This window comes from Staurois parvus, unplaced genomic scaffold (assembly GCF_062004578.1).
Source record: "Staurois parvus isolate SC_StPar_1 unplaced genomic scaffold, SC_StPar_1.0 ptg000401l, whole genome shotgun sequence".
NCBI lineage: Eukaryota > Metazoa > Chordata > Amphibia > Anura > Ranidae > Staurois > Staurois parvus.
The window spans coordinates 5,801,541-5,828,518 of record NW_028318197.1 but is presented as its reverse complement, the minus strand read 5'-3'; the positions used below and the strand labels follow the sequence as shown (position 1 = coordinate 5,828,518).

Here is a 26,978-nt window from a genome sequence, read left to right as displayed (position 1 = left end):
TTAAATACCGTTTAGTGTGGAGTATGTCTTTTAATGTGACTTAAAGTAGTTCTAAAGGCTGGAGGTTTTTTACCTTCATGCATTCTACCAATAAAAATACATAAACCCTTTAAATAAGATGCTTCAGGGATGCTTTAATCCTGAATGTGATTTTGCAGGGCACTATGATGTACTCCTTTAAAGGTAACATTTTCTTCTTACAAACAAAGGTGCATGGTTTGTCATATAGTAGCAGTAGTCCTACCATCAGTAAATGACAGATCCAAAGCTGGCTTGTGTTTATCAAGAAACCAGGAACTCTGTCAATTAGTGGCAGTAGCACTACCATACTAAAAGTACTGATCCCTGCCTGCTTCCGTTTGTAAACAAACAGGGCAGGGATTCTGGGTGATGTAATTGACCAAATATAGTCTTGGCTATATTTGTGTATTGGTATTGACCATATTTGTGACAATTAATTCACCTAGCATCCCATCCCTTTTACAAAAAGAATCCAGCCAGAAATCTGTCATTTGCTTTGGGGGTAGGTGAACATCATCTGGCACAGCTGGTCGTTGTGTCATGGGGCATGAGCTACAAAACATAGTTGACTTTAAGTCAGGACATTGTTTTTTGTTTTTTCTAATAATGGACTTTTTAATGGTGTGGGTATTTTCATTTTTAAGGTTCTTTTTGTACAAAAAAGTACTCCATACCCGTCCAAAGTTAAGATCATTTGATAAGGGTCTTTGTAAACTTTAGAGGGACTGCACGACATTTTTTCTTTCTTTCTTAAACGGAGTACCTCTTTTTACAAAATGTAACTAAACAGTAAATAAAAACACCCACACCATTTACATAAAAAAATTGCATAGAATCCCGCAATCTTTTATAAGGTTACAATGAGCTTGCACCCCCTTTCATCCATCTTGAAATCTTCAACTACATGAGGGTAACCTGCAAAAAAGAACATCACTGCATAATGTAAGTAAGCTAATCCATATCTCATATTGATAGGAAATGATAAAAAAATAAAAAATAAAACTGAATACCCAGAAAAAATAAGGAGAAAAAATAATCAAAAAATGAATATCTAATTTAAAAAAAATATGTTCAATATGTGACACATCAATTTACGTTAGAGAAAACTAATGATAAGAACCTATGTACCAAGTCATTTTTTATCATACGGTACATCAATCAGATGTGTCATTCATTACAATATGAGTTACATTATACAATGTACTTCTGGATCCTCATTTAACCCATCAGGTGTCATAGTTCCTAATTTAAATATCCAGAAAGTTTCTCTTCTACAGAGAAGGAAAAATCACAGAGAAGGGAAAATCTTTCATTCAGTGTCAGAGATCTATCATTAATACATTCAATAGCCAAGACCTCCATTAATTTTAAATATTTGTTATGGTAATGGAGAAAGTGGCATGGAACAGTATGTTGGTCATTGCTGTCTATAATAAGTTGGCAATGTTCACCAAGCTGTTTACATAATGTACGTTTAGCACAACCAACATATAACAGTTTACAAGGACAGCGTAAAACATAGATAACAAATTCTGAAGAACAAGTGATAAATTGTTTAATCCTGAATTTGTTCCCTTTACTATCCATGAAACTGGAGTGTCCATGATGAATGGACTGACAGGTCAAACATCCCCTTTTTTGACATTGGAAAATGCCTGTTCTACTACCAAAAAAGGAACGTATATCTGAAAGGGTGTTTGTTTTTTTACATGTTGTTACCTTACTAGGGGCAAAAAAATATTTTTTAATGTAGGAGAACGCTTAAAAGTAATAGCAAGATCAGATGGTAATAATGAGCTGAGTTTTTGGTCTAGTTTTAGTATAGTCCAGTGTTTGTGAATGATACCTGAAATTGCCCTATATTTATTATTAAAACAAGTAATGAATCTAACGGTGTTGAGACTGTTGATGGGTGTTTTTTTTTTTTTCGGTACAACTGATAGATTTTTGGTATGTGCTTCTGAGATCAAGCTATCTGGGTAGCCCTTTTCAGAATTTTTTTTTTATCAAGGTGTCACTTTGTTTAAGATAATCTTCTATCTTGGAACAATTACGTCTGACCCAAAGGAATGTTATCTTGCCAGGCTGGATGATGACAACTACTATAATGTAAGTGTAGATAAGAATTTCCAGCCATAGGCTTACAGTAATTACTAGTAACAATATTAGTACCATCATACAAAAGTTCCAAGTCTACAAAAACCAATTTATCTGGATCAAAAACCAAAGTAAAGGTGAAACCTAGAGAATTATCATTGCAATGGGAGACAAAGCAGGAGAAGTCGTCCGGGGAACTTCACCAGATGATGATAATATCATCTATATATCTACCATAAAAAGTGAGATATTGGGCAAAGGGATTGTTAGCTCAAACATACTTCTCCTAATATTGGCATACACCAGGGCAAGATTATCAGATAAAATTAATCAGGAAACAAAAAATAATTGTGCTCTAAGCAAAATCTTTTGCTGTCTACCAAAAACTGAGCTTATCTAGAGCTCATAGATGATTCTTTAGATAAGAAAGAACATAATGCCGTTAGACCCATCTGATGGGGTATTGAAGTGTATAATGATACTATATCTAATGAGGCTCAATAATATTTCTTATCCCATGAGTAATGTTTCAACAGTTCTATAACAGGTCCCAAGTCACGAATATAAGCGGGCAAATGTGACACTATAGGTTGAAGAAAAAAATCAATGCATTGAGACAGACCACTAAGAAAACTATTATATACTTGCCACAGTGGGCTGGCCAGGAGGGTTAACTAGAAATTTCAAATGGTAAAGACCTATGCGCTGCTATGTTCCAACTATAGTAATAATAACAGGGAAGAAGATTGCTGTACTCTGTCTCAGAAATTTTGAGACACATTTTCCTTATAAAGCGTGTTTTTGGCCTATTATAATTTATAGGTCAATGGTCAAGGTGAGCAGGGAGTGAGGCACAAGCCAAGCACTGTGTTGACTATGGCTGGAAGATAACGCAACATATACTGAATTGGACGTTTATTATCTGTTAAATTTCTTTTGGACTGTCACTTTATGTTTCCAAGCTTATGGTTCTATTTATGATGAGATGCACCACATTTTTTTCATTTATTTGTGGACTTTAGGTAAGTGGTGAAAGTACAGGATGCTGCACACGGGGCAATAGAAATTGTGTCTCTTTTTTGTCCAGCACCCCATCTATAAAGGCTTTATCCACTAAATGTTTCAAGGCCTGTTGGTAGCCGGGTAGAGGGTTCACCAATTAGTTTACAATACGTTTTGTCATCTGCAACTAGACGATGTGCTTCTGTTAAATAATCACTTTTATTTTGTATCACTAAACTCCCATCTTTATCCGACTGTCTAATAATAATGCATTTATTGGCCTCCAAGACTTTTAGGGCACCATATTCAGGTAATGAAAGATTGTAAGAATGTTGTTTATGAGAGGTTACACAGTACTAGAAAATCTTTATAGACCAATTGAAAAAAAGCCTCTATATAGGGGCCCTTGGACTGTGTAGGGAAAAAAAGTTGACTTAGGTCTAAAACCTGAATGTATAATACCTGGATCTAAAAAAAGGTTCTACAAATTGAGTATCAGTATGTCCTTCAGTCCATAACTCACTCAGTATATCGACTGGAGTATCATCCATAAAAGAAGTATGGAGACTGGGATCATCTAAAGGCTGGGTTTCAATTGAGTCATGAGTGACATAATGCCGTTTGATAGTCAAGGATCGAATAAACCTAAACGTAGATCTTTAAAAATATTCAAATTTTGGGGCCCTATAGAAGGGGCAGAATTAAGACCTCTCCTCAATAAGGCATACTCAGCCTCAGTAAGTGTATATGAAGATAAGTTGTCAATTTTGATCGTATTCTCAGTCAAGGACTGTTCTTTATTTTTTGTGAAACTGCTTTCCTCCTCTTCTGCCTCATTGAGTTTTCATTTTTCTTTTGTTGTGCTTATGTAGGCAGCTCTAAAAAAGAAGAATTATGTAATGTTGTGTGAGAACCACTATTTTGTGAATGTTCAACAGAAGTGGGTGGTTTCTCTACTCTAGGAAATTTTGGACATGACCCTTCTTTAAAATAGCTTTCCAAGTCACATGATAGTGGATTATACTTGTTGTGAGTGGTGACAGCATAAGTAGGTAGGTGGAGCAAATCCGCAGAAGTCCTCTGCCTTGTCTCATCGGTGTTGGGTCTAGAAGTAGGTGTATTCAGAAGGGAGGTTGGTGGAATATATTTCTGTTCTCCCTCACCTTCCTCGTTGCATAATGGCTTTATGTTCCTTTCTACATTGTGTAAATTAACATCCATATCACTGGTGATGGGCCTGGTCTCAGAAAGATTTGAATATTTAGATGAACTAGGGTTCTGTCTTTCTTGTATACATTTATAACTGTTCTTCTTTCTAAAATTTACATTCTGGGTTTTATTGGATTTGTGGGGCCCTTTTTGGCCCTGTATAGTCTTATTTGACACAGAGGAGTTTTTTTTTTTTGAGACATCTGGGCGCTTCCAATTGAAAATATGCCTATTTTTATAGTCCTCGATGTCAGGTTCAAACTTGCCAATTTTTTTACTAACAGTGTTATCCTCATGTTTACATATGTTTTTATCCAGTACCTCGCGCCAAGAGGAATATAGACAGGAGGTACGGTACTTATGTACCACTGACTCTTTTTCTGAGACTCGTTTTTGAGCTAGTTCTAGACGTCTCTCCCTGCCCAACTGGATCAACCTTTTCCCACAGCGGAAAGTCCTGTGCCAAAGCCTCTCCAGAAAGCAGAGAAATGACATACAGTATGCGACCTTGACCCGACCAACAGGAAAATTCTGTGGCTGTAACTCAAAGGGGCAGGCTGAGGAAAGTCTGCAGTCACCGGAAGCAAAGCTTGGAATTTATCCAAATGGGTAGTTCAAGTCTGGAGATGATGAAAAACTTGAAATTGACTAGATTCTTGAGCACTGATCTTCTGGGGAAGTCACTCATTGAAATCAGCAGGTGATGGAGATTCATCTGTCATGGTTCGAGGTTACATTCAGGGGGTAAGACAACCTGGGATTGTAACTCAACAGGTCAGTGGCAACAGCTAAACAGGTGTACCTGGATACCAGTTCTCACAGATGCAGGAGCAGTGTGACCGCATGCAAACAGTGGTGTGTCAGAGTTGCAGGATCTAAGGAACCACCCAGTCTTCACCAGAGCCACTGGAGGTGTGGATGTTGCACTGCATGGCAGCCCCCGAGTTGTGGCTCTCTAACACACCTGTGTGGGCATAGTGCAACCAAACAGCATGCTGGAAAGACAAGGGGTACGCACAGGACACTAGGAAGCAAAGTAGCCTACTGCAGCAAGCTGGAAAGGACTGCAGGCAAACAACAAGAAACGATGCTGAGAAGGACACACACACAACAGGGGATGAAGGAATACATGGACAGAAACCAAAGGAAATATAACTGCACAGCTAGAAGGAAAACACTGAGAACAAAGACAGCATCAATCAACACACAAAATATGAGAGTACTCAAATGGTGGCGAACACCACAGGAATCAGAGGGGTTCAGCTTCTACATGGAGGCACGTTGCTCAAACACCAACACACAGGTGCAAAGGCTTAATAATACCTGGGTTCAGGGCGGATAGACAGGAACCGGAGCAACTAGGACAGGAGGAAAAACCTATTGTGATAGATGTGCATGGAAGCGTGAAAGTTTTTTTATTTTGCTTTCATTTTTTGTTTTTAGATAGTTTTGGCTGTAACACCTGTTTTTGTTAACCTGAGGTAATTGGCTTATTGCAGCCACAACAGATCTAAAAGCTATAGGAAAGTGTACCCTTAAAAAAATAAAACTAAGGCAGCCCATACATGAATCAAGGTGAGTCAGGTAATCTTACAGCTGTGTTATTGTATTCTGACAGTGGACAAACTTCCCTGTTGTCAGAATACACTGATGATGATCAGTGAGCAACAAAAAACCGACAGGGCAGTTGTACAAACGTTGATCAGTAGATTAATTTCTGTACAACCTTCCTGCCTACACTTGGTTCAAAATTTCAGCCAGCTCATCAGGGACCATGTAGATCCATGTAGCTGAGCTTTTAAAGCCTTTAGGTTTGTCTCAAACAGACAGTGGCAAAACATTTTCGCTATAGTTTTATAGCTTCTATTTGCACAGTACCCCACTGTATTGTCTAAAAAGTTTAATAAAATGTCAAAACATAGTGCACAAAAACACTTCAAAACCAACTCCAACTCCACATTCCAGAGATGAGTTTTTATCTTATAAGTGTGTATTATTTAGTGTGTATTATTTAAGGATAATAGCCACACATATAATGCATACAGAGAAAGAGATAAGGAAGCTTATTATGAAATAAAATAAAGCATATTACTTCACAGAAAACAGCCCAAAATATGTACAGTTGATGCACATTATAATGTAAGCAGTATTATTAGGCCACAATTTCAGATGGAGATATGAGGCAGGTTTAGAGGCCATTAATTGACAAACGGTAGCTAGAAATTTTGTATGGTCGATGCTCTATATGTAAGCAGTGTTAGCCAGCCACAATTTCAGATGGAAAGAAAAGACAGGTTTTATTAAAAAAAAATTAAAGTAAGAGTATAATATTTCACAAATGATAGCTATACATATTGTACAATTGGTGCACAAGAAGTAAGCCGTTTTTCGTGGATCTTCTCGTTTCTTTTTAATGGTCATGCTGGAGAATCCACGAAAAATGGCTATTTTTCATGGACATTGGCGGCAGCATCAGCAACGACAGATTTTTCATTTATCGGCCGACAATTCAGCCGATAAACGACCCATCTATGACCAGCCTAATGCATGGTCCTGTTTGAACATCATATGAACAATGCCACAATGGTCCTGGAGGCTTTTCACTGTAATATTGGTATTCATGGTTTACCTGAGGGTGGAATCAGCCTACAAAGTTCCACACTGGCCCTATTACAGAACTTGGTCCCTAAGGTTCCCACAGAATGCCTGGAGCTGTATAGAGTTCATAGAGACCTGACCTACAGATAATCAAGTGGCCTTTGCATGAGATAATGTATGCAACTGAGTCACTTGACCATGTAATAGCATGTGGTAACCTTTAGTGACATTTTTACCACTCTAAAGAAAGAGTGCTCCAAGGAGCCTGTGATGCTTCCACATTCTCCTTACAAGGCCAATCATATCAAATTTATGTAGACTTAGAACATTCTTCTATCATTAAATGGTGTACCTTGAAGTCTCTCTTGTAGATTCTAATGTCACATTGCATCTATAGATGGGGATTTTCCTTTAAAGGGTAACTCCACTTTCATGGGAAAAAATCTAGCAAATAAAAAAAAAAAATAGCAAATACCATTGTGGCACACACCATATTGTAATTTACCCCTAGCTTGATGTATTGGGTTCTCTGTTCTTGTGCCTCAACTCTTGTTCTTGTTCTTGAGCTCTGTACTCTTGGAAAACCTGGCTGGGTAGAAGATATAAATAAATATAATAAATATAAGTATCCCCATGTACAAATATGCCAAGAAAACATAAACTGACACCAAACTGATTGACAAGACGTAGAGTGTAATGTCACAATCACTGTTGATGGGGAATCCCTCCCTCAGAGCTATTGTGCTCTTACGGGGGGGCCTCAGGGAGGCATCCCTGCCAGGAGAACATAGTGATTATTGCTAGCGGCTATAGCCGCTGGCAATAATCTCATTCTAGAAATCCAACATGCTGGTTGTATCCAAGCCGATAGATAGATCGACTTGGGTACAATCAGCCTGTGCATACATGAATCTAAATTGATTAACAATTAGAAAGCATCACGTTATAGTACCTCACAATTGGCAGCTATACCACAGGAGTAGGGATGCACCAATACTCGTACTTGTGAAAATGTTCCCAATACCCAAAACTGATACTTTGCGGTGCAATTTGCGTCCATACAAAATAAATGGGCACAAATCGCACTGCAAAGAATAGCATGCATTTTGAACAGGAAAGCAGTGCAAGGAGAGGAGAGAAAGCTATGAGGATTTCAAATCCCCAGACCTGTGAAGTGGCTTTTCGTTGTGTGACAGCACGGGATCGGTGCAGGGACGTTTCCTGCACCACTCCTGTGTGAACTCAAGATATGACAAGCCTGGGTTCACACAGGAGCGATGGGGAAACCATGTGGGATTTGGACAGGAATCACACTGCATTCCTGTACAAATCACATGCTATTATTTGCATTGCGAATTGTGCCCATTTTGTACAGATACAAATCACACCGCAAAGTATAGGTACTCAGTATCAGCGAGTACTTGACCAAAAGTATTATTGTTATTATTATTATACAGGACTTATGTAGCGCCGACAGTTTGCTCAGCGCTTTACATTATGGAGGGAGACAGTACAGTAACAATACAGTTCAATACAAGAGGGATTAGAGGGCCCTGCTCCTTGGAGTTTACAATCTAGGAGATACAAATCACATTATTGTATCTCCTATCAAGCCAAAAGTATTGATACTCGTACTTGCCAATATAAAAAGAGCATTGGCGCATCCCTTCACAGGGGTACGTCAAAAAAAAGAGTGACAGCAGAAAAAAAAAATATATCAAATGCTGGTAAAACAATGGTTGAACATTTGTCTTATCTGGCAGCATGTTCCAAAGTGCACTTTTGTATTAACCCGCAAAGGGTGTCCTTGGATAGGGAAAGAATTATGTGTGATCACCATGACAACAGTCAGTAATTAAGAGACTCTTTGCTCTCAATTTTCTGCTGGCTAATTGGTGAGGCTCAAACTTTGTTTTGGTGCACTAGAAATACTTACCAGTTTAGAATACTGCATATGGTTGTACAGTGTTCCTAAATGACAATTAGTCTTCCTCTGGTAGCAGCTGTAGTGTAAAGCCAACCAGGAGCTACTTACCATGTGCACAGCAATTTCTGGTCCAGATGCTTGGCAACCAGGGACTCTTCTGACGATATCCTCAGTGCAGGTCCCCTCTCTGCATAACCAGCTCCCAGCTATGTCACGTTTTCATACAGGAGGATGGCCCTCTGCTTTTACTGCACACAGTTAGGTTGAGGAGTGCACTGCCTTAGTCCTCCCACAGAAAGAGACTGTCCTTCCTTAGTTTGCCCAGGTAAAAAAACTACCTCTGGTTCCTCTCATGTTATCTCCACTCTTAGGAACTGAAGTCCTTCACCCATCTGCTACAATAGTCAAGTCCAGGGGCGGACTGACCATTTGGGCGCTCGAGCAGTGCCCGAGGGCCCAGGGTCAGTATGAGAGCCCCTAGTACCTTTCATAAGCTTTTTTGGGTGTGGTTTGAGTGTGGGTAAGGACACAGGGGCCCCATGATCTCCTATTGCCCAGGGGCCCCATGAGTTGTCAGTCCGCCCATGGTCAAGTCCCTTCAATTAACTCAGTTTCCCAAATTCCATTACTGTTATGCACCTCTCTGGTACTTCATGTCCCACTGGCTCCCTTTGTTACTTGGAAGTGGAATGCCTCTGGCTATATCAGCATAGAATCCCTGTGTGAACAGATAGAGGAGCTGAAGCACGATGTCTCTGTAGTTGCTTCTTTCTTGCCAGCTAAGCACCCGGCTACAATGGGATTAAAAACTTTATTTACACACACAAGATTTGTTGTCAGTCTTCTCAAATTTCTCTTGGATGATTATTAATTTATGTTTGATGATAAATGCTATTGTCAAGCACAAGGAACAGTAAAGGACTTAAAATGTGCCCAGCTTATGCAAATCTTTACCTCGGACAGTGGGAAAAGTTTGTGTTCAGGGATGAGAATTTGTTGGGGTACTTGGCCAACATTATTGGTTAGTTAAGGTATGCTAACAATGTCCTCATCCTCTGGCAGGGGGAACAACAAAATATTCAGAGATTCCTTTATTTTGACACAATGAGTTTAATTTAAAGATTTCGGATACCTGGGATCCCAAATGTGTACCTTTTTACAGCCCCCTCTGCTACCTACCTGACCAGATCAATATCCCAGGAGTTTAAATGACTTGATGCCATACTCTGATTAAAAAGTGTGCCTTTAATTTTTCTGAGCAGTGTATAAGAGAGACAGTTCACAAGACATTTTGTATTTAATTTATTGTTTATACGGAGTACTGTTTTGTGAATACATAATAGTGACACAATTTTTAAGGGTGTATGTCATTGTATACCACATGCACAGTAATTTATTTTGAAATAGTTGTAGAATCATTTATTTGTTTTATATTATGTTTATACTGTGGGAACACAATTGGATGATTGTGGCTATTTACATATAATTAGGATTTATCACAATTTTATTAGCACAGATAGGAGGTGGTGCAGGAGTGCCATCAATGATCTTTACAGAATAACCGTATTACATAAGCCAAATACAAGAAGAGTAGTGGGGTCAAAGGTGAGCTCAAAAATTAATAATAAATGAGTAATAATATAATATTAAACTCCAATACAAAAAAATAAAAGGTATGTTCACAAATGCAATAAGGTTGGCAAACAAAATGGATAAACTGGAACTTCTTTTATTTGAGGATCACTTTGACTGCATGAGAATATCAGAAACCTGGTTGGATAGCTCACATGACTAGGCTACAAATATCAAGGGGTACATCCTATTTCTGAGGGTCAGAAAAGGTGGATGGGCATGTATGGAGGTGAGGGGCAATATAAAAGTTAGTTTGAAAGGTTATATCACTAATGAGAACTGTGATGATGCAGAATCGTTATAACTCCATACGAATACAGCAAACAGTAGATTATTTTAGGGAGTGTGTTCTAGGCCCCCAGACTAAAGGATGAGAAGGAGTCCCCAGCTCCTTTCACAGACTGAAATGAGCAGGAAACAGGGTGATATTATTATGGGTGATTTGACCTATCCTGATATTGATTAGACAAATAGAATTACAAAGTTAACAAAGGCTTGCCATTTCTTAACCACTTCAATACTGGGCACTTTTACCCCCTTCCTGCCCAGGCCAATTTTCAGGTTTCAGCACTCTCACACTTTGAATGACAATTGCGCAGTCATGCAACATTGTACCCAAACTAAATTTTTATTATTTTGTTCACATAACTAGAGCTTTCTTTTGGTGGTATTTAATCACCACTGGGGATTTTATTTTTTGCTAATTTAACAAGAAAGACTGAAAATTTTGGAAAAAAAAACCCACGTTTTTCTTTGTTTCTGTTATAAAAGTTTGCAAATAAATAATTGTTCTTCATAAATTTAGGACAAGATGTATTCTGCTACATTTCTCTGGAGAAAATAACCCAAATCAGTATTTATTATTTAGACTGTAGGAAAGAGTTCACAAACTATGGAATATATCTGAAAATTGATCAATCCTGAAGTACTGACAGCCAATCTAATTTCTTGAGGCCCAAAATGTCAGAGCAGTACAGATATCCCCCAAATGACCCCTTTTTGCAATGTCATAATTTTTCGGAAAATTAAGAAATTAAAAAAAAAATTCACAATTGTTTTGTATACATACTGTCACCAGTGCAGTACAGGATCATCATATAACTGGTGTGGCAGTGATCAGGGATACTGACTGGTGACAGTACGAAAAAAAAAAAAGGTTTTTTTTGTTTTATTATTATTTTTTTTTATTAGATCTTTTCTTTTTTAAGATTTTTTTTTCATATTGCACTATGACTAAAGTAGTATAATGTTACCATAGTAATATTGTACTACTTTGGGGAAGTGATCAATATTTTTTTTTTTTTTTACACAATTTGATTTGATTCGATTCATTCAGGGTTTTTTTGTTGTGATTAGCTGTGATTGACCACGGCTAATCAAATGACACAGATGGGTTGTGATTGGCCCAGCCTGTGCATGTGATCTCTGTGACCATTCACAGCTGGACACACTTGTATACAATGGATGGCATGACAGGAAGCCATCCATTGTATACAACTGTCATGTGACCTGCTGCGATTGGTTACAGCAGGTCACATGGTACTGGCAACGTGTCCGAGGTACACAGCAGGTGACAGATCTCGCCACAGAGCGGCCCTGCGGGCATTTGCAATGCACGTTATGGAAAGGACGCCATATGGCGTCCTCCCGGAGGGACGAAGTTAAATATTTTGCAGGAAAAGTTCATTGAACAGATGGTACAAATCCCAACAAGGAAAAATTCTCTGTTGGATCTATTAATTTCAAAGAACATAGAGCTTATTACAGATGTGCAAGTTAGAGACAACTAGAATAAGAGTGATCATGGTGTAATTATATGTGCCATAAGTTACAGAAAAGAGACGCATGTTAGTGGGAAAAGAATTCTACATTTCAAAAAATCTAATTTCAGTAAGCTGGAAAAGGTGCAGACAGGTGGGTGAGGTTAGTGGTATAGTGCTTTCAGCCAAGAAAAGTAGTGTGGAATCCCCATTTTTGCAAAGCATAGCCCATGCAGTCCCAAGTATCAAATGCTTTATGAATATCTAAGCCCAGTAGCATTCCTTGGATGTGTTTTTGCAGCAACAGATGGAAAAGGAAGATACTTTACTAGTATTGTCTGATGAATTGTCTGTGCAGGTCAAAGCCTACCTGTTTTTTCTGGCTCAAGACACGCAGAAAAGGTTTTTGGCAGCCAAAAAATTAGCTTAGATACCAATATTAATGTTCAGGAGTGAAACTGGCCTGAAATTGGGAGGGTCCAAAGAAGCCTTACCCAGTTTAGTCTATATGGTGACACAATGGTAACACTTTATTGCCCTGGTCACAGTAAGTAAAAAAAAGGGGCAAAAAATGGGAAAAAAAGCAAAGAAAAAAAGAAAAAAATTATTTAAAAAAATTGAAAACTAAAATAATAATAATTTTTTTTACATACTTTCACCAGTCAGTGTCCCTGTTCACCGCAATACCAGTTACAGTATATGATGAAGCTGTACTACACCAGTAACAGTATATGAAAAAAAATTAAATTTTTTTCTTTTCCACAAAAGTGTGACAAAAAAAATTACAACTTAAAAAAATGAGCCATGCCTCTAACTAAATACCTTGGACTGTCTACTTTCCAAAAAATGGACATTTGCGGATATTTGTTCTGTTCTAGCATTTTAGGGCCTCAAGAAATATAACTTTCCTACAGACTAAATAATATTATTATTATATTATTATACAGTATTTATATAGCGCCAAAGGGTTTGCTCAGTGCTGTACAGTAGCAAGGGGGACAGAACATGAGACAAGACAGTAAACAATACAATACACGAGGGGTTCGAGGGCCCTGCTCTTTTGAGCTTACAATCTAGGAGGGAGGGGAAAGTGGTACAGGAGGAAATGGCTGTGGGGGATGGAGTGGTGGGAGGAGTGGAGGAGGTTAGTTGTTAGGTGAGGTCAGGTGTTAGGTGAGGTTGGAGTAAGCTTCCCTGATGAGGACGGTTTTCAGGGTGCGCCTGAAGGTGAGGAGGGTAGGTGACAGTCTGATGGATTGGGGTAGGGAGTTCCAGAGGATGGGGGAAGTCATAGAGAAGTCCTGCAATCGGGCATGGGAGGAGGAGACCAGGCAGCTAGAGAGTAGGAGGTCCTGTGAGGAGCGGAGGGCACGGGTAGGGTAGTATTTGGGTATCAGGTCAGTTATGTAGTTTGGGGCGGCGTTGTGAATGGCTTTGTAGGTGAGAGTAAGCAATTTGAATTTGATGCGTTGGGCAACTGGGAGCCAGTGAAGGGATTGGCCAAAACCAATGGCCTATTCTATCCTCCTGCTCCTCGACCTCACCGCGGCCTTCGACACTGTTGACCACCCTCTCCTCCTTGCCAAATTGCACTCCCTTGGCATCAGGGACGCTGGTTCTCCTCCTACCTTTCCCAACGCTCCTTCAGTGTCACCTACAACACTGCCACCTCCCCCTCCCTCCCCCTCTCTGTCTGGGTCCCCCAAGGCTCTGTCCTCGGACCCCTCCTCTTCTCCATCTATACCTCCTCCCTTGGCAAACTTATTCACTCCCACGGCTTCAATTACCACCTCTATGCCGACGACACCCAAATTTACCTCTCCACCCCCACCTCACCCCCTCACTCTCCGCCCGCATCGCCCACCTCCTAAATGACTTATCAGACTGGATGTCGCTCCATTTCCTCAAACTTAACCTATCCAAAACCGAGCTCCTGGTCTTCCCCTTACCCCGCGCCCCCCCCATCCTCTCCATCACTACTAACAACGCCCCCCATCCTCTCCATCACTACTAACAACGCCACAATCTCTCCCACCCCAATAATATACACTGATTTGGGTAATTTGCACCAAAGAAATATAGCAGAATACATGTTGGCCTAGATTTATGAAGAAAAACTATTTATTTGCAAACTTTCATAACAGAAAACATGTTTTTATTTCAAAATGTTGGGCTTTTTTCATTTATTTATTTAAAAAATCCCAGTAGTGATTAAATACCACCAAAAGAAATCTCTATTTGTGTGGAAAAAAATGATATAAATTTCATATGGGTACAGTGTTGCATGACCGTGCAACTGTCATTCAAAGTTCAACAGCGCTGAAAGCTGAAAAATGACCTGCGCAGGAAGGGGGTAAAAGTGTCCAGTATTTTTGTATACAAAGGAGCATGGGAGAGCTCAAGTCCATAATGGGGATGATATTGACATTGCCTCAAATGAACCATGATGGCTCAAAATTGATATGGTCCAGAAATTGTTAGACAGAATAAAGGGTAGTGAGGCACCTGGACCAGATGACATACACCCACAGGTCCAAAAAGAATTGAGCTCTGTCAGTTCAAAGTAATTGCTTCTGATTTTTAGAGACTCTTGAACAACTGTCATAGTACCAATGGATTAGCATAAGGCCAATGGGTGCCTATATTTAAAAAAGGATCAAAATCCAACAGTTCGTGTCCTGTACAGAAGTTCACCACCGCCTTGATTTCTTCCTGATCAATGAAAAATTGTCCAGCATCCTCCTAGATACCCATGAGAGATTTCTCAAAATTTGGACTCCATGGATCCAACATGCCCACCCTGAGATTTCGGCAGTGAGTTTTACCACGCTATAGCCGCATTATCTCTTTATAGCTCAAACCCAGGCATTTCAGTTGTCCACCTCCTGATCCATCTCTTCTCTTTTACTGTCCTCCTTTTCCTAGATTTTCTTTTTCCGGTTCTTCCACAGGGATGCCATATGAACCATGAGGTGTCTTATACACCTCCCGTTTGGATTGCAAAATTGTGTATCCTCCACGATACCTCTTTATACCAAAGTTGGCTGATGAATCACAAATATTTCGTACCTTTTGTATATCAACTAATTGACACATACAGTATGTTTTACTTCTGATCATATAACAATATGCTAATAATGTTACTTATTTAAATTTTGTTCTACTCACATACGACCACCATTAGCAGATGTTTATATTTGGATCCTGGTTTTATGTATTAGTGTGTGGTCAAGTTTGATCTTTGTATTTAACATTATTAAAAAACACAAAAAAGATTATTGAAAAGAAAAAAGGATCAAAGTCATTAGGGTAACTATAGATCTGAGAGTTTAACTTCTATAGTTGGGAAGATATAGATGAGTTTTTGCTAGAAAAAACATTTTAAGCAATAGCCAGCATCGATTTATGAAAAACAAGTTGTCAAGCAAATCTGAATTCTTTTTATGAAGAGGTAAGCAAAACATTAGAAATACTGGATGTGGACGTGGTATCCTTGGATTTTACAAAAGCGCTTGACAAAGTTCCCCACACAAGGCTAATGTGTAAATTAAAGTCTACAGGCTTGGAAAAATAAGTTTGTAAATAGATGGAAAACTGGCTAAAAAACATATTCAGAGAGAGTATGATTCATGCTCTGAATGCTCTAAGGTTATTAGTGGTGTACCCCAGTGTTGCAAACCCTTACTTTTTAATATATTTAGAAGTGATATATGATCTGGGATTAAAAGTACCATTTCAGTCTTTGCAGATGACACCAAGCTGTGCAGTGGAATAGCATCCTTACATCCAATTTACAAGCTGACCTCAATGCACTGTTTAATTAGACAAAAGTGTGGCATATGAGGCTTAACCATTAGCCGCCCGGCCAATGGCCGTTTGGCGGCTTGAAATGTGCTCCTGTATTCCGGGTGCACGCCATTTGGCGTGCTCCCGCACATGCGCGGTTTGCGCGGTTGCAGAGCGACGCAGCAGTGCGATCTGTCACCGCCCGTGCACCTCGGACACGGCCGATGACAGATCAGAGTACCGACTCCCGTTGCAGGTACCATGTGACCTGCTGTGACCAATCACAGCAGGTCACATGACAGTTGTATACAATGGATGGCTTCATTCATGATGCCATCCATTGTATACTAGTGCCTAGCTGTGAATGGTCACAGCTAATCACATGCACATGTCATGTGATTAGCTGTGACCAAATCACAGCTAAGCACAAAAAAAAAAAAAGCTGAATGAATCGATTTCATTCAGGTAAATGCTTGCTTATAGCAAAGTAATTCTTTGCTATAAGCAAATTGTGTAAAAAAAAAAAATACTGATCACTTCCCCAAAGTAGTACAGTGTTACTATGGTAACATTGTACTATTTTGGTCATAGTAAAATATGAAAAAAAATCTTAAAAAAAAATGTAATAAAAAATTAAACATAATAAAAAAAAAAAAAATAAAAAAAAATATATATATTAATAACGCCGGGTGGCGGTAATATTTTTTGGGTGATTAGTGCATTCCAGTGACATAAACGTACAGTTTCCAGCCAACGGCAAGCTGCAATTGACCGATTGTGCTAAATAAACTGACTTTCTGCTTCACAACCACTATTGTACGTTCAAAGAGTTAGATCCATTTACACGCCGGGTGGCGGTAATATTTTTTGGGTGATTAGTGCATTCCAGTGACATAAACGTACAGTTTCCAGCCAACGGCAAGCTGCAATTGACCGATTGTGTACAATAAACTGACTTTCTGCTTCACAACCACTATTGTACGTTCAAAGAGTTAAATCCATATACACGCCGGGTGGCGGTAATATTTTTTGGGTGATTAGTGCATTCCAGTGACATAAACGTACAGTTTCCAGCCAACGGCAAGCTGCAATTGACCGATTGTGCTAAATAAACTGACTTTCTGCTTCACAACCACTATTGTACGTTCAAAGAGTTAAATCCATTTACACGCCGGGTGGCGGTAATATTTTTTGGGTGATTAGTGCATTCCAGTGACATAAACGTACAGTTTACAGCCAACGGCAAGCTGCAATTGACCGATTGTGCTAAATAAACTGACTTTCTGCTTCACAACCACTATTGTACGTTCAAAGAGTTAAATCCATTTACACGCCGGCTGGCAGTAATATTTTTTGGGTGATTAGTGCATTCCAGTGACATAAACGTACAGTTTCCAGCCAACGGCAAGCTGCAATTGACCGATTGTGCTAAATAAACTGACTTTCTGCTTCACAACCACTATTGTACGTTCAAAGAGTTAAATCCATTTACACGCCGGCTGGTGGTAATATTTTTTGGGTGATTAGTGCATTCCAGTGACATAAACGTACAGTTTACAGCCAACGGCAAGCTGCAATTGACCGATTGTGTACAATAAACTGACTTTCTGCTTCACAACCACTATTGTACGTTCAAAGAGTTAAATCCATTTACACGCCGGCTGGCGGTAATATTTTTTGGGTGATTAGTGCATTCCAGTGACATAAACGTACAGTTTCCAGCCAACGGCAAGCTGCAATTGACCGATTGTGTACAATAAACTGACTTTCTGCTTCACAACCACTATTGTACGTTCAAAGAGTTAAATCCATTTACACGCTGGCTGGCGGTAATATTTTTTGGGTGATTAGTGCATTCCAGTGACATAAACGTACAGTTTCCAGCCAACGGCAAGCTGCAATTGACCGATTGTGCTAAATAAACTGACTTTCTGCTTCACAACCACTATTGTACGTTCAAAGAGTTAAATCCATTTACACGCCGGCTGGCGGTAATATTTTTTGGGTGATTAGTGCATTCCAGTGACATAAACGTACAGTTTACAGCCAACGGCAAGCTGCAATTGACCGATTGTGTACAATAAACTGACTTTCTGCTTCACAACCACTATTGTACGTTCAAAGAGTTAAATCCATATACATGCCGGGTGGCGGTAATATTTTTTGGGTGATTAGTGCATTCCAGTGACATAAACGTACAGTTTCCAGCCAACGGCAAGCTGCAATTGAACGATTGTGCTAAATAAACTGACTTTCTGCTTCACAACCACTATTGTACGTTCAAAGAGTTAGATCCATTTACACGCCGGGTGGCGGTAATATTTTTTGGGTGATTAGTGCATTCCAGTGACATAAACGTACAGTTTCCAGCCAACGGCAAGCTGCAATTGACCGATTGTGCTAAATAAACTGACTTTCTACTTCACAACCACTATTGTACGTTCAAAGAGTTAAATCCATATACACGCCGGGTGGCGGTAATATTTTTTGGGTGATTAGTGCATTCCAGTGACATAAACGTACAGTTTACAGCCAACGGCAAGCTGCAATTGACCGATTGTGCTAAATAAACTGACTTTCTGCTTCACAACCACTATTGTACGTTCAAAGAGTTAGATCCATTTACACGCCGGGTGGCGGTAATATTTTTTGGGTGATTAGTGCATTCCAGTGACATAAACGTACAGTTTCCAGCCAACGGCAAGCTGCAATTGACCGATTGTGCTAAATAAACTGACTTTCTGCTTCACAACCACTATTGTACGTTCAAAGAGTTAAATCCATTTACACGCCGGCTGGCGGTAATATTTTTTGGGTGATTAGTGCATTCCAGTGACATAAACGTACAGTTTCCAGCCAACGGCAAGCTGCAATTGACCGATTGTGCTAAATAAACTGACTTTCTGCTTCACAACCACTATTGTACGTTCAAAGAGTTAAATCCATTTACACGCCGGCTGGCGGTAATATTTTTTGGGTGATTAGTGCATTCCAGTGACAGAAACGTACAGTTTCCAGCCAACGGCAAGCTGCAATTGACCGATTGTGTACAATAAACTGACTTTCTGCTTCACAACCACTATTGTACGTTCAAAGAGTTAAATCCATTTACACGCCGGCTGGCGGTAATATTTTTTGGGTGATTAGTGCATTCCAGTGACATAAACGTACAGTTTACAGCCAACGGCAAGCTGCAATTGACCGATTGTGTACAATAAACTGACTTTCTGCTTCACAACCACTATTGTACGTTCAAAGAGTTAAATCCATTTACACGCCGGCTGGCGGTAATATTTTTTGGGTGATTAGTGCATTCCAGTGACATAAACGTACAGTTTCCAGCCAACGGCAAGCTGCAATTGACCGATTGTGCTAAATAAACGGACTTTCTGCTTCACAACCACTATTGTATGTTCAAAGAGTTAAATCCATATACACGCCGGGTGGCGGTAATATTTTTTGGGTGATTAGTGCATTCCAGTGACATAAACGTACAGTTTACAGCCAACGGCAAGCTGCAATTGACAGATTGTGTACAATAAACTGACTTCACAACCACTATTGTACGTTCAAAGAGTTAAATCCGGTTTTATTTTTGGGGTGCTTATTGAATTAAAGAGTATGTCAGACAACACGCAGAGGAGTGGCAGAGGAGGCAATGTTTCAGGAGCGAGCAGACGTGGTAGCAGAGGAAGGGGTCGAGGCAGCACTAGTCGCAGCCAGAGGCCAGTGCTCCCGGTGTCATCCAGCGGTCGTGTCTCCACCGACAACCCTGCCGTCATCGATTGGTTGACTCGGTCGTCTTCCTCTTCCCAGGTCACCTCTGACACCTACAGCCAACGGTCGGTGGGTACGTCAGACACAACCGTTAGTTGGCATGGCCCGGGAGCAAGCCCACTGAAATCACGTGTCCTCGACCTGCCCCTGTCCTTTGGTTTTCCCTCACCAAGCGAAGTATCGCATGCTGTGGGCTCAGCCCCACTGTACAGTGAGGAAGAGCTAACAGAGGGCGGTCAGGAACGGGGGGAGACATCCGCCTCTTCAGCAGCCAGGCAAAGAAGTACTGGCGAGGAGAGTGGCTCGGTAGCCGGTCTAGAGACAGGTCTGTCTCCTGACCCACACGCAGCCGAGGGGGCTAGTAGTGACGCGGAGACCCTAATTGATGATGATGAGGCTGATCGCACTTGGCAGCCTCGTCGTCATCAGGCTATTGCTTCCGCATCATCAGGAGAAGAGGGTGCCAGAGGGTGCCAGCTTGCCAGCGAGCAAAACAGTCGGTGGGTTGCCCAGGAGGCAGCAGGGTCGCAGCAGTGTCAGTGGAGCCAAACGGCCACGGAGTAGAGCACCAGCTCCACTGCAGCCTACCACCACGGCCAGTAGTGGTGCCGGTGTGCACGGAGGAAGTAGCAGTCAGCCAGTGAGGAGTAGCGGGGGCAAAGTTTCCTACTCGGCGGTGTGGCAATTTTTCGTCAAGCCGCCTGAGGAAGTAAACGTAGCCGTATGTCGACTATGTGGCCAGAAAGTCAAGCGTGGCCAGGGGGCCCTAGTTGGGACTACAGCGTTGCGTCAGCATATGCAGCGTCGCCATTTGGTGGCCTGGGAAAACCGTGATAAAGATACGGCGGTTCTGCCTGCCCCAGCCCCCGCTCCATCACCCGCTCCGTTACTTGCTCCGTCACCCGACGTCAATCGCCCTCTATCAGCCAGTCAAGGCTCCAACGCTGAGGGGAGTTGTCGCTCGTTGGCATCTTCCGCTCGTTCAGATGCTCCTTCTCCTGCTACTCCTCTTCACGGATTCCGTCAGCAGTCTTTCTTGGAATCCGTTTCCAAGAGACAACAGTTTGCGAGCACGCACCCGACGGTGCAGAAGCTGAACGTCCTCCTGTCCAAGTTGCTGGTGCTGCAGTCCCTCCCTTTCCAAGTGGTGGACTCAGCACCTTTCCGAGAAATGATGGCTTGTGCCGAGCCGCGGTGGAGAGTGCCAAGCCGGCATTTCTTCGCCAAAAAGGCAGTGCCAGCCCTGCATTCACATGTAGAAGAGATGGTGGGCCAGTCTTTGAGCATGTCGGTCTCTGCCAAAGTGCACGGCAGCGCCGACGTGTGGAGCTGTAACTACGGTCAGGGACAGTACATGTCATTTACGGCCCACTGAGTGAACGTGGTGCCGGCACAGCCGCACCAGCAACTTGGACAGGTCACGCCGCTTTTGCCTCCACGTTTGCACGTCCTTGGTCCAGCAAAGATGTCCGCCTCTACCACCTCTTCTTCTGCCGTGTCCTCAGCCGCCACCCCCGTGCCAAGTCCCATTACCCGACCGGCATATCACATGTGCAGGGTGCAACGGTGTCACGCTGTGCTGCACCTGGTATGCCTTGGCGAACGTAGTCACACAGGGGAGGAACTTCTGAGTGTAATGAACAGAGAAATCGACAGATGGCTGTCTCCGCGCAAACTGAAAATCGGAACCATGTTGACCGACAACGGAAAAAACATGGTGTCTGCTCTGCGTCAAGGAAGGTTGTGCCATGCGCCATGCATGGCTCACGTGTTCAATCTGGTTGTCAAGCGGTTCCTAAAATCCACCATCCCACTGCAAGACATCCTTAAAATGTCACGTAAACTTTGCATGCATTTCAGCCATTCCTACACCGCAAAGCACACCCTCCTTGAGCTGCAGCGGCAGAACGGAATTCCACAGCATCGCCTGATCTGCGATGTTGCAACAAGGTGGAATTCAACCCTACATATGTTACTTTTTGTATATAGCCTTCCAAACCACTCTCAGAATAAGTCATGATATTCATGCTGTGTATAGCCTTATAGGCCAATGGTCAATCAAGTCATGATTGTTATAGTGTGTATAGCCTTATAGGCCGCTGTCTTTATAACTTTATAATTCCATGCAGTATATAGCCCTATCGGCCACTTTCTGGCATCCAGTTGCTGTAGCCCCCATCACCACACTGTGCCACGGGCCCCTGTACCGCCTTCTCATACTGCTGCCAGATCCATCCTCTGCCATGTGCGTCTTTGTCGTCTGCTCACGCTGCTGGGTTCCAGTTTTAAACCTAGGCCTGTGTATGGCTTCCGAATACTGCTGCCTCCACCGCCACCCTGCGCCATGTGCCTCTGTCGTCTGCTCACGCTGCTGACGGCTTCCGTTTTTTAACCTAGGCCTGTGTATGGCTTCCGAATACTGCTGCCTCCACCGCCACCCTGCGCCATGTGCCTCTGTCGTCTGCTCACGCTGCTGACGGCTTCCGCTTTTTAAACTAGTCCTGTGTATGTCTTCCGAATACTGCTGCCTCCACCGCCACCCTGCGCCATGTGCCACTTTCGGGTCTCCTCACACTGCTGCCAGGTCCATACTGATTCATGGCCCCCTGTACCGGCTCCTCATGAACGTGGTTCAGCGGGTTTGCATCACTTAACGGCAAATCGTTGACAAATGCTGAGACGTTCAGTGTTGTGCGCATTAAGCCAGACACCAAAGGGCAGCACAGACCTGTTATTACTCGCTCAAGCATGGCTGAACAAAACCAGTCTCTACCACAAATTGGACCCAGACCTGCCCAGGGTCTCGTAACTAGATTGCACGGAGGAGTAGAGTCCGTTATCGGAATTAAATAGACAAAACTCCACACCAAAAAGAGTGGCCATTTCCAACACTTATTCCAGAAAGAGGAACAACCCGTTTCATATACGGCCCGTAGACGTTTCACGTCTGCCACATTCAGTCGATTTAAGACGCAAGCTCCACTTCCTGTGGTCTCTGACCGTCGATATACCTTTAAGTGTCAGCTTTGAAGCTATATTCCCTCCGGAGCACTGACACTGGTGCCCTTCCGTCAACATGCCTTTAAGTTTCAGTTTTCAACCATATTCCCCACAGAAGCCAAACTCTTGGGAATCCCAGAAGCTGCTCAGCGGGTCAGGGCAATAAAGCTCCCAGTTCGCAGGTTGTTCCATCTTATGGATGGAAGTACGACGGTATATGATCTTCTTCGCACCCACGGCATTACCTCATAAAATTTCTGCATTGCATCTGCAATCACAACGCTGACTTCCCGGATCGCCACTCAGCCATTGGACTCTTGATAGTCATCTCCCCACACTGCTGCTGAGGGGACTTTTTAACCTAGGCCTGTGTATGGCCTTCAATTGAAGCTGCTTCCGCTCCGCCACTCTGCCATTGGACTCTTGATAGTCGTCTCCCCACGCTGCTGCTGGGGGGACTTTTTAACCTAGGCCTGTGTATGGCCTTCAATTGAAGCTGCTTCTGCTCCGCCACTCTGCCATTGGACTCTTGATAGTCGTCTCCCCACACTGCTGCTGGGGGGACTTTTTAACATAGGCCTCTGTATGGCCTTCACTTTAAGCTGCTTACGCTTCGCCACTCTGCCATGGGCCCCTGTACCGCCTCCTCTTGCTGCTGCCAGGTCCAGAGTGTGTCATGGGTCCCTGTACGGCCTCCCATTGCTGCTGACTTCATCGCCAGACTCTGCCATGTGCCACTTTCAGGTCTCCTTACACTGTTGGTGGGTTCCATTTTGTGATAGGGTGCTGTATGGCCTTCCATTGCTGCTGCCTCCACCGCCACCCTGCGCCATGTGCCTCTGTCGTCTGCTCACGCTGCTGACAGCTTCCGCTTTTTAACCGAGGCCTGTGTATGGCTTCCGAATACTGCTGCATCCACCGCCACCCTGCGCCATGTGTCTCTGTCGTCTGCTCACGCTGCTGACGGCTTCCGCTTTTTAACCTAGGCCTGTGTATGGCTTCAGAATAATGCTGCCTACACCGCCACCCTGCGCCATGTGCCTCTGTCGTCTGCTCACGCTGCTGCCAGGTCCATACTGATTCATGGCCCCCTGTACCGGCTCCTCATGAACGTGGTTCAGCGGGTTTGCATCACTTAACGGCAAATCGTTGACAAACGCTGGGACGTTCAGTGTTGTGCGCATTAAGCCAGACACCAAAGGGCAGCACAGACCTGTTATTACTCGCTCAAGCATGGCTGAACAAAACCAGTCTCTACCACAAATTGGACCCAGACCTGCCCAGGGTCTCGTAAGTAGATTGCATGGAGGAGTAGAGTTCGTTATTGGAATTAACTGTGAGGGACTTTTAAACCTAGGCCTGTGTATGGCCTTCAATTGAAGCTGCTTCTGCTCCGTCACTCTGCCATTGGACTCTTGATAGTCGTCTCCCCACGCTGCTGCTGGGGGGACTTTTTAACATAGGCCTCTGTATGGCCTTCAATTTTAGCTGCTTACACTCCGCCACTCTGCCATGGGCCCCTGTACCGCCTCCTCATGCTGCTGCCAGGCCCGTAATCTGCCATGGGCCCCCGTACCAACTCCTCATGCTGCTGCCAGGCCCGTAATCTGTCATGGGCCCCTGTACCGCCTCCTCATGCTGCTGCCAGGTCCAGAGTGTGTCATGGGTCCCTGTACGGCCTCCCATTGCTGCTGTCTCCATCGCCACACTCTGCCATGTGCCACTTTCAGGTCTCCTCACACTGCTGGTGGGTTCCATTTTGTCATAGGGTGCTGTATGGCCTCCCATTGCTGCTGCCTCCACCGCCACACTGTGGCTCCACACTCTGGTTTTGGCCCTGTGACTGCCCAAATGAGTGAAGTGTGCGGTGATTCTAAGATCGACGGCACTCATCTGCATGTCATACTGACTGACAGTATTATTTCTCTTCCCCAGCAGACTCCAAGGGCATTTAAATTAAAGGTACAGTGTTCTGCACTAATATAAAGGCTCTCTGAAGCCTAGAAACACCCTTTTTATAAGTTAAATTCGCAGCGAATATATTCGGCTCGAAGCGAATTTATTCGGCGAATTCGGCGAATCAGCCGAACCGAATTTTTGAATAATTCGCTTATCTCTAATCAGCACATTTGCACTCTGCACCTTAATTATACTGCGCCAGACAATTGTTTCCATTTATGGATATTTGACTATATAAATAGCACGTTTAGGCATGGACATTGATGTAGAGTTTTATCCTATTTACAGGTGAAACTCGAAAAATTAGAATATCATGCAAAAGTTCATTTATTTCAGTAATGCAATTTAAAAGGTGAAACTAATATATGGGATAGACTCATTACATGCAAAGATAGTTCAAGCCGTGATTTGTCATAATTGTGATGATTATGGCTTACAGCTCATGAAAACCCCAAATCCACAATCTCAGAAAATGAGAATATTACATGCAATCAATAAAACAAGGATTGTACATAGAACAATATCGGACCTCTGAAAGTATAAGCATGCATATGTACTCAGTACTTGGTTTGGGCCCCTTTTGCAGGAATTACTGCCTCAATGCAGTGTGGCATGGAAGCTATCAGTCTGTGGCACTGCTGAGGTGTTATGGAAGACCAGGATGCTTCAATAGCGGCCTTCAGCTCTTCTGCATTGTTTGGTCTCATGTCTCTCATCTTTCTCTTGGCAATGCCCCATAGATTCTCTATGGGGTTCAGGTAAGGCGAGTTTGCTGGCCAATCAAGCACAGTAATCCCACGGTCATTGAACCAGGTTTTGGTGCTTTTGGCAGTGTGGGCAGGTACCAAGTCCTGCTGGAAAATAAAGTCAGCATCCCCATAAAGCTCGTCTGTGGAAGGAAGCATGTAGTGCTCCAAAATCTCCTGGTAGACGGCTGCGTTGACACTGGACTTAATGAAGAACAGTGGACCAACACCAGCAGATGACATGGCTCCCCAAATCAACACAGAGTGTGGAAACTTCACACTGGACTTCAAGCATCTTGCAGTGTGTGCCTCTCCATTCTTCCTCCATACTCTGGGTCCTTGGTTTCCAAATGAGATGCAAAAGTTGCTCTCATCAGAAAGGAGGACTTTGGACCACTGAGCAACAGACCAGGTCTGTTTTTCTTTAGCCCAGGTAAGATGCTTCTGACGTTGTTTGTTGTTCAGGAGCGGCTTGACAAGAGGAATACGACATTTGAAGCCCATGTCCAGGATCCGTCTGTGTGTGGTGGCTCTTGATGCACTGACTCCAGCCTCAGCCTCAGTCCACTCCTTGTGAAAGTCCCCAACACTTTTGAATGGCCTTTTCCTAACAATCCTCTCCAGGTTGCGGTCATCCCTGCTGCTTGTGCACCTTTTTCTTCCACACTTTTCCCTTCCACAAAACTTTCTATTAATGTGCTTTGATACAGCACTTTGGGAACATCCAACTTCTTTTGCAATTACCTTTTGAGGCTTTCCCTCCTTATGGAGGGGGTCTGTGATGGTTTTCTGCACAACTGTCTGGTCAGCAGTCTTTCCCATGATTGTGATTCCTACTGAACCAGAGTGAGAGACCATTTAAAGGATCAGGAACCCTTTGCAGGTGTTATGGCTTAATTAGCTGATTAGAGTGGTACACTTTGAGCCGAGAATATTGCACCTTTTCACAATATTCTAATTTTCTGAGATTGTGAATTTGGGGTTTTCATGAGCTGTAAGCCATAATCATCACAATTATGAGCTATCTTGCTTTGCATGTAATGAGTCTATCTCATATATTAGTTTCACCTTTTAAGTTGCATTACTGAAATAAATTAACTTTTGCACGATATTCTAATTTTCCGAGTTTCTCCTGTATATATCTCAGATTTTATATGTTTATTGTAACATCATTTACTACTGCACTTTACTTCACAGATCACCATGGACATTATTGTATTTAGATTCTGCCCGTGATACACTTTATTGTTTGGCATTTGATTTTAGAGCTGTTTAGCTGATATTTTCATGCTGTTACTTGATGCACTTTACCATTTCACTCAGCTCATTACATTCATGATGCACTTTACCATACTGTTTGATTTTTAGATTTCACATTTACTAATGTTTTCTGCACTTTTATGTGTTGCACTCTACCATTCCGCAATATATTATTTTTTTTATTTTTTTCTTAGCGCTGCTCTT

At 42.4% G+C, this 26,978-nt stretch overlaps 1 long non-coding RNA gene across 2 annotated transcripts in view; it reads right to left on the bottom strand.

Annotated features, from left to right (window-relative positions):
• Positions 1-6,609: 6,609 nt before the first annotated feature.
• LOC149455298 (uncharacterized) overlaps positions 6,610-26,978 on the bottom strand; it is a 76,462-nt gene continuing 56,093 nt past the window's right edge. For both annotated transcript variants that reach the window (XR_016314089.1, XR_016314090.1), the window contains exon 3: positions 6,610-7,516. This is a non-coding gene — a long non-coding RNA (uncharacterized LOC149455298). The remainder of the gene's footprint in view (positions 7,517-26,978) is intronic.